Below are 16,120 nucleotides of genomic sequence, written 5' to 3' on the forward strand. Positions count from 1 at the left end.
CGGTGTATAGAACAAGAGGAACAGAGCTATTACATTTTATATATTTAACCCCAAAAGGTAGGCAGTGTTTATACAAAATATACAAAGATGTTACAAAATGGGGAAAAAACAATATGGTGTATATAATTACATAAAATAAAAAGGATAGCAAAAGATAAAGTACTAAACATGATGTCACGGAAATGTCTCAGAGCTTAGCGGAGAAAGGTACTACAAGGAAAACAGACAGAACCCACAGCTGTCACGATGTCTGGGATTCTGTGATGGACAGCTCTGTCATCGTATCCTGCGCTGGGGCGTGCTGGGCTGTTGGTGGTTTGATTGACAGCTCGGTTGACCTATCTGACTGGAAGGTGCAGAGATTTCCACAGGTGCTCCATGTTCTTGGTAATTGATCTGTTATTTAGGTGAGCTGTCTGACCCAGATCACTGCCAGTCAAAGCTTGTTCTAAGCCTGTGCGCTCTGGTGCTCGCCTGTACCCTGTGCTGTAAGTTCGAATCGGCTTCTGCTGCTGACCTTTGGACCGTGTTTAAACTACCCGTTTGTCATTGCCTCTTTGCATCTGATATTCTTCTGCTGACCTTTGGACCGTGTTCAGACTACCCGTTTGCTATTGCCCCTTTGCATCTGATATTCTGTTGCTGACCTTTGGACCGTGTTTGCTATTGCCCCTTTGCATCTGATATTCTGCTGCTGACCTTTGGACCGCGTTCAGACTACCCGTTTGCTATTGCCCCTTTGCATCTAATATTCCGTTGCTGACCTTTGGACCGTGTTCAGACTACCTGTTTGCTATTGCCCCTTTGCATCTGATATTCCGTTGCTGACCTTTGGACCGTGTTTGCTATTGCCCCTTTGCATCTGATATTCTGCTGCTGACCTTTGGACCGTGTTCAGACTACCAGTTTGCTATTGCCCCTTTGCATCTGATATTCCATTGCTGACCTTTGGACCATGTTCAGACTACCCGTTTGTTATTGCCCATCTGCTATTTCTCTGGTATTCTGAACCTGGCATGTGACCTGACCTACCACTTTGTATTTTCCCTTGGTTTACTACGTGATCTTTTGGTATTGACCCCGGAACGTCTGACACTGCTGATTCACGGCCTAGCCGTGGGTTGTGACTAGCGTCACAACAGAAAGCTGCAACATCAGGACTGACAAAATATTAAAAACTAAATTCTGCTTTATATTAGATCAAGGTTACGTCCTCATACCTCCCCTTGGTGAGCTCATATGTGGGATGATTGTGGGATGCGCTGTCTCTTCGAATTTTATGAGATCCTTGACCTTTAGGATATCTTCGCTCTTGGAGGTCCCAGGTGGTAGATATTGTTGTCAGGTTTCCTAATGCGATGAAACATGGCATATATAGCATCATCCATCAGGTCTATATTAAGTTGGAGGGGTTAGAATAGCCTTTCGGTGATGTGAGTGAATGCTTCATGTCCGTTCCTTTACTATGATGCCAAAAATATATCTCCCATAAATATTGAATCAATGCAAACCCCAATATTTATTGCTGACCACTGGTTCCAAAAGGTCTGCGAACAGCCTCTGAGTAAACAAATCCGCATCTTGGTGGCTGGTTCTCAGAGCAGCTCTCCCGTTGTAATTACCTATTCACTGCAGTGGGTCCCTGCTTCAATGGAAGTTGTAGCGTCAGCTCTTTCTCAATTCACCAGTTATAATTAATCCCATGTTTAATGTGAGGGTGATATGTCCAGTCTCAAATGTCTTTTTGTATTTTAATTTTTCTCTGACATGAAGCAAAATGAAAACGAATCAGTCTGTGAAGACTGCGTGTGCGATCGAGAAGGACGTGTAATTTATGAGAGATAATGAGGATGTCGCCTGCAGAACATTTGCCTGGTAAATTATATAATTAGATCACACGGTGTAACATTGGATTTACCACCATGACAACATGCAGAAGGTGGTGGGGGGGTAATACATGTGATGTGCCGCAGCTTCATCACACCTGCCCAACTCAATTCATCTAATTCACTGTGTAGAGAAGAAACCGCCAAGATCTGCTTATACAGGGCTCGGAAATTATGCTTAGACCAAGGTCACACGTAGCAGATTGTGCTGGGCTTTTCCTTGAGGTTTTTATAGCTTTTCTTTTCTAAATAAATGCTTCTAACAAATATTCGCTGTAACTCACCCCCTGCCCACTTGTCTCCTCCAAAAGACTCCTCTATTTCCTGTCCCAGGATCTTCTGTCTCCCTTTTCACCTCCATACCTTTTTAACCCTTCTAGATTTTTTTTTTTCTGCCACTTTCCTCCGCTGCACAGCACCTCTCCTCTTCTGATACTTTCCTCGGTTGCGCGCCGTTTCTCCTGGTACTTTCCTTTCCTCCGCAGCACCTCCTATTCTGATTCTTTTCTTGGCACCGACCATCAAAGGCTCCATGTTTATTGTATTCGCTAGTAAATACAGTGGGAGCGGAGCTGCTGCCAGCAATAATCAGCAGAGAGTTCTGGGAGGATGTCTATTGGCGGATCACCAGCCTGATGGTCTGAGAACCAACGGGTCGCGGGGATCCGCGGACTGCCAATGCACTTATTATCTGTCTATAAATAAAAATGTAAAAGTATTTGCGCTAGTGATACCCACAAGAATAATGTTTCTCACTCATAAAAACCGGCTAGTGGTCATTTGCCAAATGTGAATAGTGTCTCTCCCTAAGGATTGTAGAGTGATTGACAGACAACTAAATAAAATAATGTTACTGACCTCCCTTATTATCTGAGAGGGTATAATAAAAAAAAATGCGCTAGTGATGCAAATAAACAAATAGAATAAATAAAATAACTAACTACAAGGAAGTGAGTAACTGTCTATAAGATATAACCGCTCCCTTAGGCACACATGAATATACTTCTCACTAAAAAGCAGAGAGAGTGATACTAACCGTCCAAGTAACTGTTCATACTATGCGCGGTATCATCGGTCTTGGATTCCGCACATGTAGACTTTTCTCCTGATTCACTTTCATATAGTCCAATGCTGGTGTGTTTCTCAATGCCGAAAGTAGTGTGGATGAAAAAAAGTCACGGGCAAAATTGGGTAAATTCCAGGAGAATCCAGGTTGATCACCTCTGATGTTGTCCAAGTGATGGCGGGCGATGCTCCGGCCGGTAGCAATCGCCCTGTTCACAGTCCTGTCAGTTTTTTCCAAGCCGATCACGTGTCTCAACACGTGACTGTGACGTCACGCAAGGTCCTGGTTCCTTGCCGGCTCCAACCGTGTCTCCCACTGCTTGCCCCTCCAATAACGGGCGGGTGAACAGGGCGATTGCTACCGGCCGGAGCATCGCCCGCCATCACTTGGACAACCCAATTTTGCCCGTGACTTTTTTTCATCCACGCTACTTTCAGCATTGAGAAACACACCAGCATTGGACTATATGAAAGTGAATCAGGAGAAAAGTCTACATGTGCGGAATCCAAGGCCGATGATACCGCGCATAGTATGAACAGTTACTTGGACGGTTAGTATCACTCTCTCTGCTTTTTTGTGAGAAGTATATTCATGTGTGCCTAATTTTACATACCTATAGGAGAGGGAGCGGTTATATCTTATAGACAGTTACTCACTTCCTTGTAGTTAGTTATTTTATTTATTCTATTTGTTTATTTGCATCACTAGCGCATTTTTTTTATTATACCCTCTCAGATAATAAGGGAGGTCAGTAACATTATTTTATTTAGTTGTCTGTCAATCACTCTACAATCCTTAGGGAGAGACACTATTCACATTTGGCAAATGACCACTAGCCGGTTTTTATGAGTGAGAAACATTATTCTTGTGGGTATCACTAGCGCAAATACTTTTACATTTTTAATTGTTTTATTATTCAGACAAAAAGGTGGTATTGTCTGTTAATTTGCAGCTGTTATACCCCTACGCAGCGCCACTGGTTTTTATATAAATCTGTCTTTTTTATTGACTAGTGAATCTCAATCAGTAACTCACAGAGACACATAGCAGAATAATACCAACATACATCACAGTACCTAATCCTCTCCTGTGTGATACTGTCTGCTGAGCTATGTATCTAATCCTATCCTGTGTGATACTGTCTGCTGAGCTATGTATCTAATCCTATCCTGTGTGATACTGTCTGCTGAGCTATGTATCTAATCCTATCCTGTGTGATACTGTCTGCTGAGCTGTGCATCTAATCCTATCCTGTGTGATACTGTCTGCTGAGCCATGTATCTAATCCTATCCTGTGTGATACTGTCTGCTGAGCTATGTATCTAATCCTATCCTATGTGATAGTCTGCTGAGCCGTGTATCTAATCCTATCCCGTGTGACACTGTCTGCTGAGCTAAGTATCTAATCCTATCCTGTGTGATACTGTCTGCTGAGCCGTGTATCTAATCCTCTCCTGTGTGATACTGTCTGCTGAGCTAAGTATCTAATCCTATCCTGTGTGATACTGTCTGCTGAGCCGTGTATCTAATCCTATCCTGTGTGATACTGTCTGCTGAGCCGTGTATCTAATCCTCTCCTGTGTGATACTGTCTGCTGAGCTAAGTATCCAATCCTATCCTGTGTGATACTGTCTGCTGAGCCGTGTATCTAATCCTATCCTGTGTGATACTGTCTGCTGAGTCGTGTATCTAATCTTATCCTGTGTGATACTGACTGCTGAGCCGTGTTTCTAATCCTATCCTGCTGTGTGATACTGTCTGCTGAGTTGTGTATCTAATCTTATCCTGTGTGATACTGACTGCTGAGCCGTGTATCTAATCCTATCCTGTGTGATACTGTCTGCTGAGTTGTGTATCTAATCTTATCCTGTGTGATACTGACTGCTGAGCCGTGTATCTAATCCTATCCTGTGATACTGTCTGCTGAGCCGTGTATCTAATCCTATCCTGTGTGATACTGTCTGCTGAGCTGTGTATCTAATCCTCTCCTGTGTGATACTGTCTGCTGAGCTGTGCATCTAATCCTATCCTGTGTGATACTGTCTGCTGAGCTAAGTATCTAATCCTATCCTGTGTGATACTGTCTGCTGAGCCGTGTATCTAATCCTATCCTGTGTGATACTGTCTGCTGAGCTGTTTATCTAATCCTATCCTGTGTAATGTCTGCTGAGCTGTGTATCTAATCCTATCCTGTGTGATACTGATTGCTGAGCCGTGTATCTAATAGTATCATGTGTGATACTGACTGATGAGCTGTGTATCTAATCCTATCCTGTGTGATACTGTCTGCTGAGCCATGTATCTAATCCTATCCTGTGTGATACTGTCTGCTGAGCCATGTATCTAATCCTATCCTGTGTGATACTGTCTGCTGAGCCGTGTATCTAATAGTATTATGTGTGATACTGTCTGCTGAGCCGTGTATCTAATCGTATCATGTGTGATACTGACTGCTGAGCTGTGTATCTAATCCTATCCTGAGTGATACTGACTGCTGAGCTGTGTATCTAATCATCTCCTGTGTGATACTGTCTGCTGAGCCGTGTATATAATAGTATCATGTGTGATATTGTCTGCTGAGCTGTGTGTCTAATCCTCTCCTGTGTGATACTGACTGCTGAGCCGTGTATCTAATCCTCTCCTGTGTGATACTGTCTGCTGAGCCGTGTATCTAATCCTATCCTGTGTGATACTGTCTGCTGAGCCGTGTATCTAATAGTATCATGTGTGATACTGTCTGCTGAGCCGTGTATCTAATCCTATCCTGTGTGATACTGTCTGCTGAGCCGTGTATCTAATCCTATCCTGTGTGATACTGTCTGCTGAGCCGTGTATCTAATGCTATCCTGTGTGATACTGACTGCTGAGCCGTGTATCTAATCCTATCCTGTGTGATACCGACTGCTGAGCCGTGCATCTAATCCTATACTGTGTGATACTGTCTGCTGAGCCGTGTATCTAATCCTATCCTGTGTGATACTGACTGCTGAGCCGTGTATCTAATCCTATCCTGTGTGATACTGTCTGCTGAGCTGTGTATCTAATCCTCTCCTGTGTGATACTGTCTGCTGAGCTGTGCATCTAATCCTATCCTGTGTGATACTGTCTGCTGAGCTAAGTATCTAATCCTATCCTGTGTGATACTGTCTGCTGAGCCGTGTATCTAATCCTATCCTGTGTGATACTGTCTGCTGAGCTGTTTATCTAATCCTATCCTGTGTAATGTCTGCTGAGCTGTGTATCTAATCCTATCCTGTGTGATACTGATTGCTGAGCCGTGTATCTAATAGTATCATGTGTGATACTGACTGATGAGCTGTGTATCTAATCCTATCCTGTGTGATACTGTCTGCTGAGCCATGTATCTAATCCTATCCTGTGTGATACTGTCTGCTGAGCCGTGTATCTAATAGTATTATGTGTGATACTGTCTGCTGAGCCGTGTATCTAATCGTATCATGTGTGATACTGACTGCTGAGCTGTGTATCTAATCCTATCCTGAGTGATACTGACTGCTGAGCTGTGTATCTAATCATCTCCTGTGTGATACTGTCTGCTGAGCCGTGTATATAATAGTATCATGTGTGATATTGTCTGCTGAGCTGTGTGTCTAATCCTATCCTGTGTGATACTGACTGCTGAGCCGTGTATCTAATCCTCTCCTGTGTGATACTGTCTGCTGAGCCGTGTATCTAATCCTATCCTGTGTGATACTGTCTGCTGAGCCGTGTATCTAATAGTATCATGTGTGATACTGTCTGCTGAGCCGTGTATCTAATCCTATCCTGTGTGATACTGTCTGCTGAGCCGTGTATCTAATCCTATCCTGTGTGATACTGTCTGCTGAGCCGTGTATCTAATGCTATCCTGTGTGATACTGACTGCTGAGCCGTGTATCTAATCCTATCCTGTGTGATACCGACTGCTGAGCCGTGCATCTAATCCTATACTGTGTGATACTGTCTGCTGAGCCGTGTATCTAATCCTATCCTGTGTGATACTGACTGCTGAGCCGTGTATTTAATCCTATCCTGTGTGATACCACTTAAGAAAACGATAACCGTAATAATCCCTTAGAGACAGAGATGAGACGAGTGTGGATGAGATACATATAATTGGGGCTGCGGTACATACACTATAGTGAATATGGCCTATACAGTTCTCTGACATTAGATCTCTTCCCGCAGTGATCTCCTGGATCCTCCACATTAGATCCGCGGTGATCCTTCACCTTCCGTCTTGTATGATGTCATCGTGCTGTGTCACTGGTGACCGTGGCTGTTCTCCCTCTAGTGTTTCGGCTGCTCTGGGAGGTGGCACAGAATCCACGCTGCCGGGGACAAGAGGCCGAGGGACAAAACTGAAAACCCCACAATGGTTTCCTGCAAGAACAAGAGCAGATGTTTTTCATACGTAGTAATGAGCGTGCGAGCGATCACTGGGTCTGCGGACAGGCCGGAGCGAGCGGTGCTGGGAGTCACTCACACGTTAGCAGCCATAGTAACCTCACCGGCTAATTTTAACTTTTTTTTTTTTTTAATATTCACTGACAGAAAGCAGAATGTTTCCCATCACTAAAGAGTTATTGCATAAAGTCTAAGAAAAAGTGTAAGAGCCTTTCATGTGTCTATGGACGGTCAGAGATTGTGGAGTACAGCGCATCACAATCTCCACTAGCCTCATAGACATGAAGACAGCAGCCATGGACAGATTTATTTTCGTCAGCATTCTACCAGCACAATAGGTGCTGAAACTGAATTCCCTTTCTAGCATGCATTGCTCCTGCCACTGTCCAGTGGCTTGCCTGCTACTAACTGAAAGCTGCCTCTTTTTGCCTTTTCTGTATGCAGTATGACAGACAGGAGATCAAGGGCAGGAAGATCAACACCTGCCCATTTCCTATAGAGAAAGCCTGGCCATAACTTTCTGCAGGACAAACCCCTCCCCTACTTCCTGTACACTAGAGAAACAAAGTCCCGCACTTTACTCCTTATACAGAGGAAGTCCCGCCCCAATCTCCTTATAAAGAGGAAGTCCTGCCCCATCTCCTTATACAGAGGAAGTCCTGCCCCATCTCCTTATACAGAGGAAGTCCTGCCCCATCTCCTTATAAAGAGGAAGTTTCGCCCCATCTCCTTATACAGAGGAAGTCCTGCCCCATCTCCTTATACAGAGGAAGTCCTGCCCCATCTTCTTATAAAGAGGAAGTTTCGCCCCATCTCCTTATACAGAGGAAGTCCTGCCCCATCTCCTTATAAAGAAGTTTCGCCCCATCTCCTTATACAGAGGAAGTCCTGCCCCATCTCCGTATACAGAGGAAGTCCTGCCCCATCTCCTTATACAGAGGAAGTCCTGCCCCATCTTATAAAGAGGAAGTTTCGCCCCATCTCCTTATACAGAGGAAGTCCTGCCCCATCTCCGTATACAGAGGAAGTCCTGCCCCATCTTCTTATAAAGAGGAAGTTTCGCCCCATCTCCTTATACAGAGGAAGTCCTGCCCCATCTCCTTATACAGAGGAAGTCCTGCCCCATCTTCTTATAAAGAGGAAGTTTCGCCCCATCTCCTTATACAGAGGAAGTCCTGCCCAATCTTCTTATAAAGAGGAAGTTTCGCCCCATCTCCTTATACAGAGGAAGTCCTGCCCCAACTCCTTTATAAAGAGGCAAAGTCCTGCCCCCTACTCATTATTACTATGAAGTCCAGCCCCTTCTCCTTATACAGAATCAAAGTCCCACCCGTACTCTTTATACAGAGAAAGTCTGGCCCCTAATCCTAGAACAGAGGAAAAAATTACGCCCCACTCCTTATACACAGGAAAAATTCCAGCCGCAATTCCTTACACAGGAAAAAACTCCTATCCTTTCTCCTTATACAGAAAACAAAAAGTCAGGCCCCTACTCCTTACGCAGACAAAAGGTCCAGCCTCTTCTCCTTACCCCAGGTGAAAAGGCCTGCCACCACGCCTTATACTCCAAAGCCCCGCCTAATAGTGACAAAGCCCCGTATCCTGTAATCCATCTTTGTGTCTCAGCTGCAGCAACATCACTCTAAACTACACAGAAGAGCGACACCTAGTGGTTGACACTTTGGAGGGATTTTTATTCTTCGATGCCTCCGCTGTGAGCTAATCTGGATAGTTTAAAACCATTGATCAATGACCATTGAAGACATAGTGAATTTCTGGGGGAGTCTCTAGAAATATCATTTGCATCCTGCGACAAGATGACAATTTCAGCCACATTTTACAGAAAAATCACAGATTACATCACCCCCACCAGAGAAATCCTAAAATACGGGAATTTCCACTAGAAAAAAGAAACGCAAATGTCTTGCATAACAAAGACTGTGTATATCACAGGAGTGCAGGTATATACAGTGGGGCAAAAAAGTATTTAGTCAGTCAGCAATAGTGCAAGTTCCACCACTTAAAAAGATGAGAGGCGTCTGTAATTTACATCATAGGTAGACCTCAACTATGGGAGACAAACTGAGAAAAAAAAATCCACAAAATCACATTGTCTGTTTTTTTTTCATTTTATTTGCATATTATGGTGGAAAATAAGTATTTGGTCAGAAACAAAATTTCATCTCAATACTTTGTGATATATCCTTTGTTGGCAATGACAGAGGTCAAACGTTTTCTGTAAGTCTTCACAAGGTTGCCACACACTGTTGTTGGTATGTTGGCCCATTCCTCCATGCAGATCTCCTCTAGAGCAGTGATGTTTTTGGCTTTTCGCTTGGCAACATGGACTTTCAACTCCCTCCAAAGGTTTTCTATAGGGTTGAGATCTGGAGACTGGCTAGGCCACTCCAGGACCTTGAAATGCTTCTTACGAAGCCACTCCTTCGTTGCCCTGGCGGTGTGCTTTGGATCATTGTCATGTTGAAAGACCCAGCCACGTTTCATCTTCAATGCCCTTGCTGATGGAAGGAGGTTTGCACTCAAAATCTCACGATACATGGCCCCATTCATTCTTTCATGTACCCGGATCAGTCGTCCTGGCCCCTTTGCAGAGAAACAGCCCCAAAGCATGATGTTTCCACCACCATGCTTTACAGTAGGTATGGTGTTTGATGGATGCAACTCAGTATTCTTTTTCCTCCAAACACGACAAGTTGTGTTTCTACCAAACAGTTCCAGTTTGGTTTCCTCAGACCATAAGACATTCTCCCAAAACTCCTCTGGATCATCCAAATGCTCTCTAGCAAACTTCAGACGGGCCCGGACATGTACAGGCTTAAGCAGTGGGACACGTCTGGCACTGCAGGATCTGAGTCCATGGTGGCGTAGTGTGTTACTTATGGTAGGCCTTGTTACATTGGTCCCAGCTCTCTGCAGTTCATTCACTAGGTCCCCCCGCGTGGTTCTGGGATTTTTGCTCACCGTTCTTGTGATCATTCTGACCCCACGGGGTGGGATTTTGCGTGGAGCATCAGATCGAGGGAGATTATCAGTGGTCTTGTATGTCTTCCATATTCTAATTATTGCTCCCACAGTTGATTTCTTCACTCCAAGCTGGTTGGCTATTGCAGATTCAGTCTTCCCAGCCTGGTGCAGGGCTACAATTTTGTTTCTGGTGTCCTTTGACAGCTCTTTGGTCTTCACCATAGTGGAGTTTGGAGTCAGACTGTTTGAGGGTGTGCACAGGTGTCTTTTTATACTGATAACAAGTTTAAACAGGTGCCATTACTGCAGGTAATGAGTGGAGGAAAGAGGAGACTCTTAAAGAAGAAGTTACAGGTCTGTGAGAGCCAGAAATCTTGATTGCTTGTTTCTGACCAAATACTTATTTTCCACCATAATATGCAAATAAAATGAAAAAAAAACAGACAATGTGATTTTGTGGATTTTTTTTTCTCAGTTTGTCTCCCATAGTTGAGGTCTACCTATGATGTAAATTACAGACGCCTCTCATCTTTTTAAGTGGTGGAACTTGCACTATTGCTGACTGACTAAATATTTTTTTGCCCCACTGTAGCTATATGTAGCAGGGCCTGTGTATATTCATAGGTGTGTGGGAATATAACTATACAGCTCTGGCAAAAATTACGAGACCACTGCAAAATCTTCAGTTTGATTTTCCTCTTTATAGGTATATTTTTGAGTAAAATGTAAATTGCTCTTTTATTCTATAAACTGCTGACAACATGTCTTTGAATTTCCAAGCACTAAATTTTGTATTTGTTTTCTGAAAATGAGAAATGGTTAAAATAACAAAAAATGCAGTGCTGGCAGACCTCAAATAATGCTAAGAAAACAAGTTCATAATCAATTAGAAACAACAATACTAATGTTTTAACTCAGGAAGAGTTCATAAATCAATATTTTGTGGAATAACCATGATATTTAATCACAGCTTTCATGCGTCTTGGCATGCTTTCCACCAGTCTTTCATACAGCAGTTCTTTGTTTGATGGCTTGTGACTATCCATCTTCCTCTTGATTACATTCCAGAGGTTTTCAATGGGGTTCAGGTCTGGAGATTGGGCTGGCCATGACGGGGATTTGATGTTGTGGTCCTTCATCCACACATTGACTGACCTAGCTGTGTGGCATGGCGCATTGACCTGCTGGAAAAACCAGTCCTCAGAGCTGGGGAACATTGCCTGAGCAGAAGGAATCAACTGTTTTCCAGGATAACCTTGTATGCGGCTTGATTCATACGTCCTTCGCAAAGATTAACCTGCTCAATTCCAGCCTTGCTGAAGCATCCCCAGATTGTCACTGATCCTCCATCAAATTTCACAGTGGATGCAAGACACTGTGGTTTGTACACCTCTCCAGGTCTCTGTCTAACCGTTATACAACCAGGTGTTGGGTAAAGCTGAAAATTATATTCATCAGAGAAGATTACCTTACTTCAGTCCTCTATGGTCCAATCCTTATGGTCTCTGGCAAACTTCAGCCTGGCTCTCCTTTGCTTCTCATTGATGAAAGGCTTTTTTCTAGCTTTACATGAGCCGGTTACGAACTGTTCTTGCCGTGCACTTCACCCCAGCTGCCATTTGCCATTCCTTTTGTAGGTCACTTGATGTCATCCTGCAGTTGCTGAGTGACATTCGAATAAGATGACAGTCATCCCAGTCAATGGAGAATTGTTTTTGCTATCTTCCGTTCTGTAGCATTGTTGTCCCCAATGTCTACTGCTTGACCTTGTTGTAATGGACTGCCGTCTTTGGCTAGTTTCACATTAGCGGTTTTTTTGCGCAGCGCATTGGGCGCATAAAAAACGCAAAGAAAACGCAAAACAAATGCGTGTTTTTTTAACGTCATGCGCACGCTGATGCGTCAAAAAAACGCAGCGTTGCTTGCGTTTTACATGCGTTTTTGCATGCGTTTGCGTTTTTTATGCACATGCGTTTTTAGGTGTGACATTTTTTCCATTGTCTAGAGAACATTCTAGACTTGTTTCACTCAAAAACGCATGCGCAAAAAAACGCAACCGTGCGCAAGACCATGCGCACGCATGCTTTCCCATAGACTTCAATGTGTTGTTTTTGCGCATTCCGTGCGCAAGCGTTTTTTTGCCGAGACAGGGCGCACCAAAAAATGCAACATGTTGCGCCTGGCGCGAAAGACAAAAAAACGCATGCGCACAAAAACGCACGTGTGCGCAAGACCATGCGCACGTCATGTTAAACATAGGTGCGCACGATGCGCTGCGCACAAAAGCGCAAATGTGAAACCAGCCTTAGAAATTTTAAGGATGGAGGCAACATGACGCTCACTGTATCCCTCTGCTAGTAAAGCCAGAATTGAGCCCTTCTTTTCCTCACTCAAGACTTTTTTTTTCAGCTCCTGTGGCATGGTTAAAAGTTATTTTTTCATTCCTATTACTTTTGGGATATTACTAGCACATGTTTTGCCATCCAGCTTGTCCTATTGCAAGAGGATTGTGAACAAAATAAGACTTGGTTCAGGTGATCACCGAAAGTAGCATGAGGTGTACTCTGGTTGGAATTCAACTGACACTGGAATGGAATGGCTGTCAGACATGTAGAGAAGCTGATTTTTAAAAAACTGTGCAGTGGTCTCTTAATTTTTGCCAGAACTGTATGTAGCAGAGCCGGTGTATATCACAGGAGTGTGGGAATACAAATATTTGTAGCAGAGCTGGTGTATATCACAGGTGTGCGGGTATATAACTATATGTAGTAGAGCCGGGGCCGGTGTACAGTATATCACAGGTATGTGGGTATATATTGTAGGGATTCGACTCGCTCAGGTGCAGCGGGAGACAGTCAAGAGGCAGGTTCCTTTAAAATTCATGCGGTTTATTTGTGTCATAAACCATAAATCAGCATATCACAAAAATAGCCTCTAGCTTAGGCAAAAAAGAACATAAAAATGTCCATTACTTCAGGCTCAGTCCTGGAGCCTCAGCAAACACAGGAGGCTTATCCCTCCTCACATACAGCCAATATACACAGGCCTCACCGGGTCAGCAGCCTCAGCACATGGTCTTCAGGAAGGTAGCACACCTTCCTCCACAGAGGCCGGCCGGGACCTTCCACATGTGACCGGACCTCAGGTACCTTATATGGTCCATAACCACACCCACAGGTGATCACATGGCTATGACCTCACTAAAGGTTCTATTACACACACAGCCACACACAGGCTTCCCTGACACATTGTAACGGAAACGTCAGCAGTACCTCTGCTGATCAATACACATATTCAAGCTTCCATCACAAGGCCACCTATGGTCTTGGGATACATAATGGTCATTCAGCATCCTATACCCATTACCACAATGGATATGCCTGTAGACCCGTCCTGGGACACCCACACAGCGCCCCCTAGCGGACATAGTGGTCACTACACCACAATATCTATATGTAGCAGGGCCGGTGTATATCACAGGTGTGCGGGTAGATAACTATATGTAGTAGAGCCGTTGTATATCACGTGTGTGGGAATATAACGATATGTAGCAGGGCCGGTGTATATCACAGGTGTGTGGGTATATAACTATATGTAGTAGAGCCAGGGCCGGTATATATCACAGGTGTGTGGGTATATAACTATATGTAGCAGAGCCGGTGTATATCACAGGTGTGTGGGTATATAACTACATGTAGCAGGGCCAGTGTATATCGCATGTGTGTGGGTATATAACTTTATGTAGCAGGGCCGAGTTTGTCAGTCTCATATCTCAAAGTGTCACCTGTGCTTTTACAGAGGACTGCAAGCAAGCCTGAAGAAACTTATGGATGTGTCAAGCAGTAATGTCAAGCAGCAATTTCAGCTCTGCTACACCTATAAAGAATATGGAGAGATACTCACAAATAGTCCGACCTCCTTCTTGGGGGGCTTGGTGTGGTACCTGCCAGGAGTCTTTGGAGAGATGGACGACCACCATGGCCCCCTCAGGATGGCCCTGTAGACCCCGGTGGACATGGTGCTGTCACTGGTGGCGGGTCCCTGTGTGATGTGACTTCCTAGAGATGTGGGAAATAGAAGGAAGGAGCAGAAGCTCGGCCCCTCCTCGCCAGACCCCACTGACCGGAGACTTTGATCATCCGGTGATTGACACTAATAATAATCTCATTCATTATGTCATTGTGCGATGCTGGAGAGGAGATAAAAGCCCTCTGTGCCGGGGGGCAGCAGCTGCCCCCAACGTGGATATTAATTAAACGGCCGCTGCAGTCCTATGTAAATCTCCATGTAACTTCTCAAACTGACTTTGCCAAACCTTGTGGTATTAAGCGTTACCAAGTAATAATTGTGCAGTTATCAATGAGGAAAACAGCGAATGTTCATCAGGACGACGGATTCACAGTAATGATCCCAGAGATTCTCCGCGTCTGAAAGAAGAGATGTGTGACACTGCGCGGTTTCCAACACCGCTGCTTGCTGACAATGGCCAGCACCTGACCCAGCGGCAGTTTTCGTATATTCGGGGATGACGTACTAAGCCCTGCAAGTATTAGGAGGCATGAATTTTACTCTAGAGCGCAAAACTTATCAGGGGGCTCTGATATTTGATGCTGATGGTTAGCGATGTATTTACATGGTTTTTTGTGTTCATTTTTCTCCAAAGTTTTATGCATCACAGGACAGGGGATTAATGTGGGGTCCAACGTCTAGAAACCCCAGTGATCGTGAGGACGGAGGTCCCAAAGTCGTGAGACCCCCTGCTCCAGTAGTTGCTTCTCCAGCCTCCCAAAAGAAGGGACTTTGGGACCCCCGTTCTTGGGATTGGTGGGGACTCAATAAGTCAGACTCTTATCACTTATGCTGTGTATACTATATACTGGGTATGTACTGCCTCTATGTACCAGACTGGACATATGCTGCCCCTATATACTGGACTGGGCATGTGCTGCCCCATAGGAAGTCGCCCAATCTACGGCAGGCTAGAGGGGCACAGAACGAGGTCCTGGGGGCAGCTAGGACTTAATAGCACCTAGCAGCGGACCCCCATTAGACGACACATTGCATACAAACGATCTGTGCAGCCGACTCTAAATATGATTATTTACAAGAAATGGAAGCAGCTGTTTGGCAGCGATCGCTTTCCATGACCTCGGACGCGTTACCAGATGGAGCCGAGATGGGGAACATTCTGCACATTTCTGGTCCCTTCATGTAACCACAATGGGCAAGAGAACAGACTGAGCGATGCGCTGCTCCAACTCTGCTACATGCCGTCCCACACAATGTCTTAAAGGGCCACGTACCCTATAGCCGGCACTGACAGGGTATGATCCTGTCACATATGATGTAATGTCTCAGCCCCACAGATATGAGACATAAAGCACTGATTATGGGGGGAATAATTGATCTGTAATAGGAACACTGCTTTTCTCCTGAAATGGCTGATAACAGAGAACAACAGACACAGCAAACTGTCTTGCACTGTAAAGACCCTGAGCAGATTTATCCATTGCCTGGTGTCCGATCAAACTCCCATAGCTCAAAAGGTTATGATGGGAGTGATAATCCCACAATTGAACAAAGTGAATTCATAGAGGAATATTAAGGGAGCGACACCTGGTGGACAATAACTAAACCACAGCATCAAAGGATTAGATACACGGCTTAGCAGACAGTATCACATAGGAGATTATTAGCTATACAGCTCAGTAGACAGTATATAACACAGAGTAGGATTAGATACACGGCTCAGCAGACAGTATCACACAAGATAGGA

General features: G+C 44.5%; 2 long non-coding RNA genes across 2 annotated transcripts; one reads left to right on the forward strand and one right to left on the reverse strand.

The window, feature by feature from the left end:
• The first annotated feature begins 438 nt into the window (after positions 1-438).
• Positions 439-7,267, forward strand: LOC141092234 (uncharacterized). The gene is made up of 3 exons (XR_012232721.1): positions 439-488; positions 1,774-1,875; positions 7,141-7,267. It is a non-coding gene; the product is annotated as an uncharacterized lncRNA (long non-coding RNA).
• LOC141092233 (uncharacterized) lies at positions 7,051-15,026 on the reverse strand. Its single transcript, XR_012232720.1, has 2 exons — positions 14,248-15,026; positions 7,051-7,335 (listed from the first exon to the last, which is right to left on the reverse strand). It is a non-coding gene; the product is annotated as an uncharacterized lncRNA (long non-coding RNA).
• Positions 15,027-16,120: the final 1,094 nt, after the last annotated feature.

Source organism: Dendrobates tinctorius, unplaced genomic scaffold (genome assembly GCF_039654945.1).
Source record: "Dendrobates tinctorius isolate UK_male_01 unplaced genomic scaffold, ASM3965494v1 ptg000058l, whole genome shotgun sequence".
Taxonomy (NCBI): domain Eukaryota; kingdom Metazoa; phylum Chordata; class Amphibia; order Anura; family Dendrobatidae; genus Dendrobates; species Dendrobates tinctorius.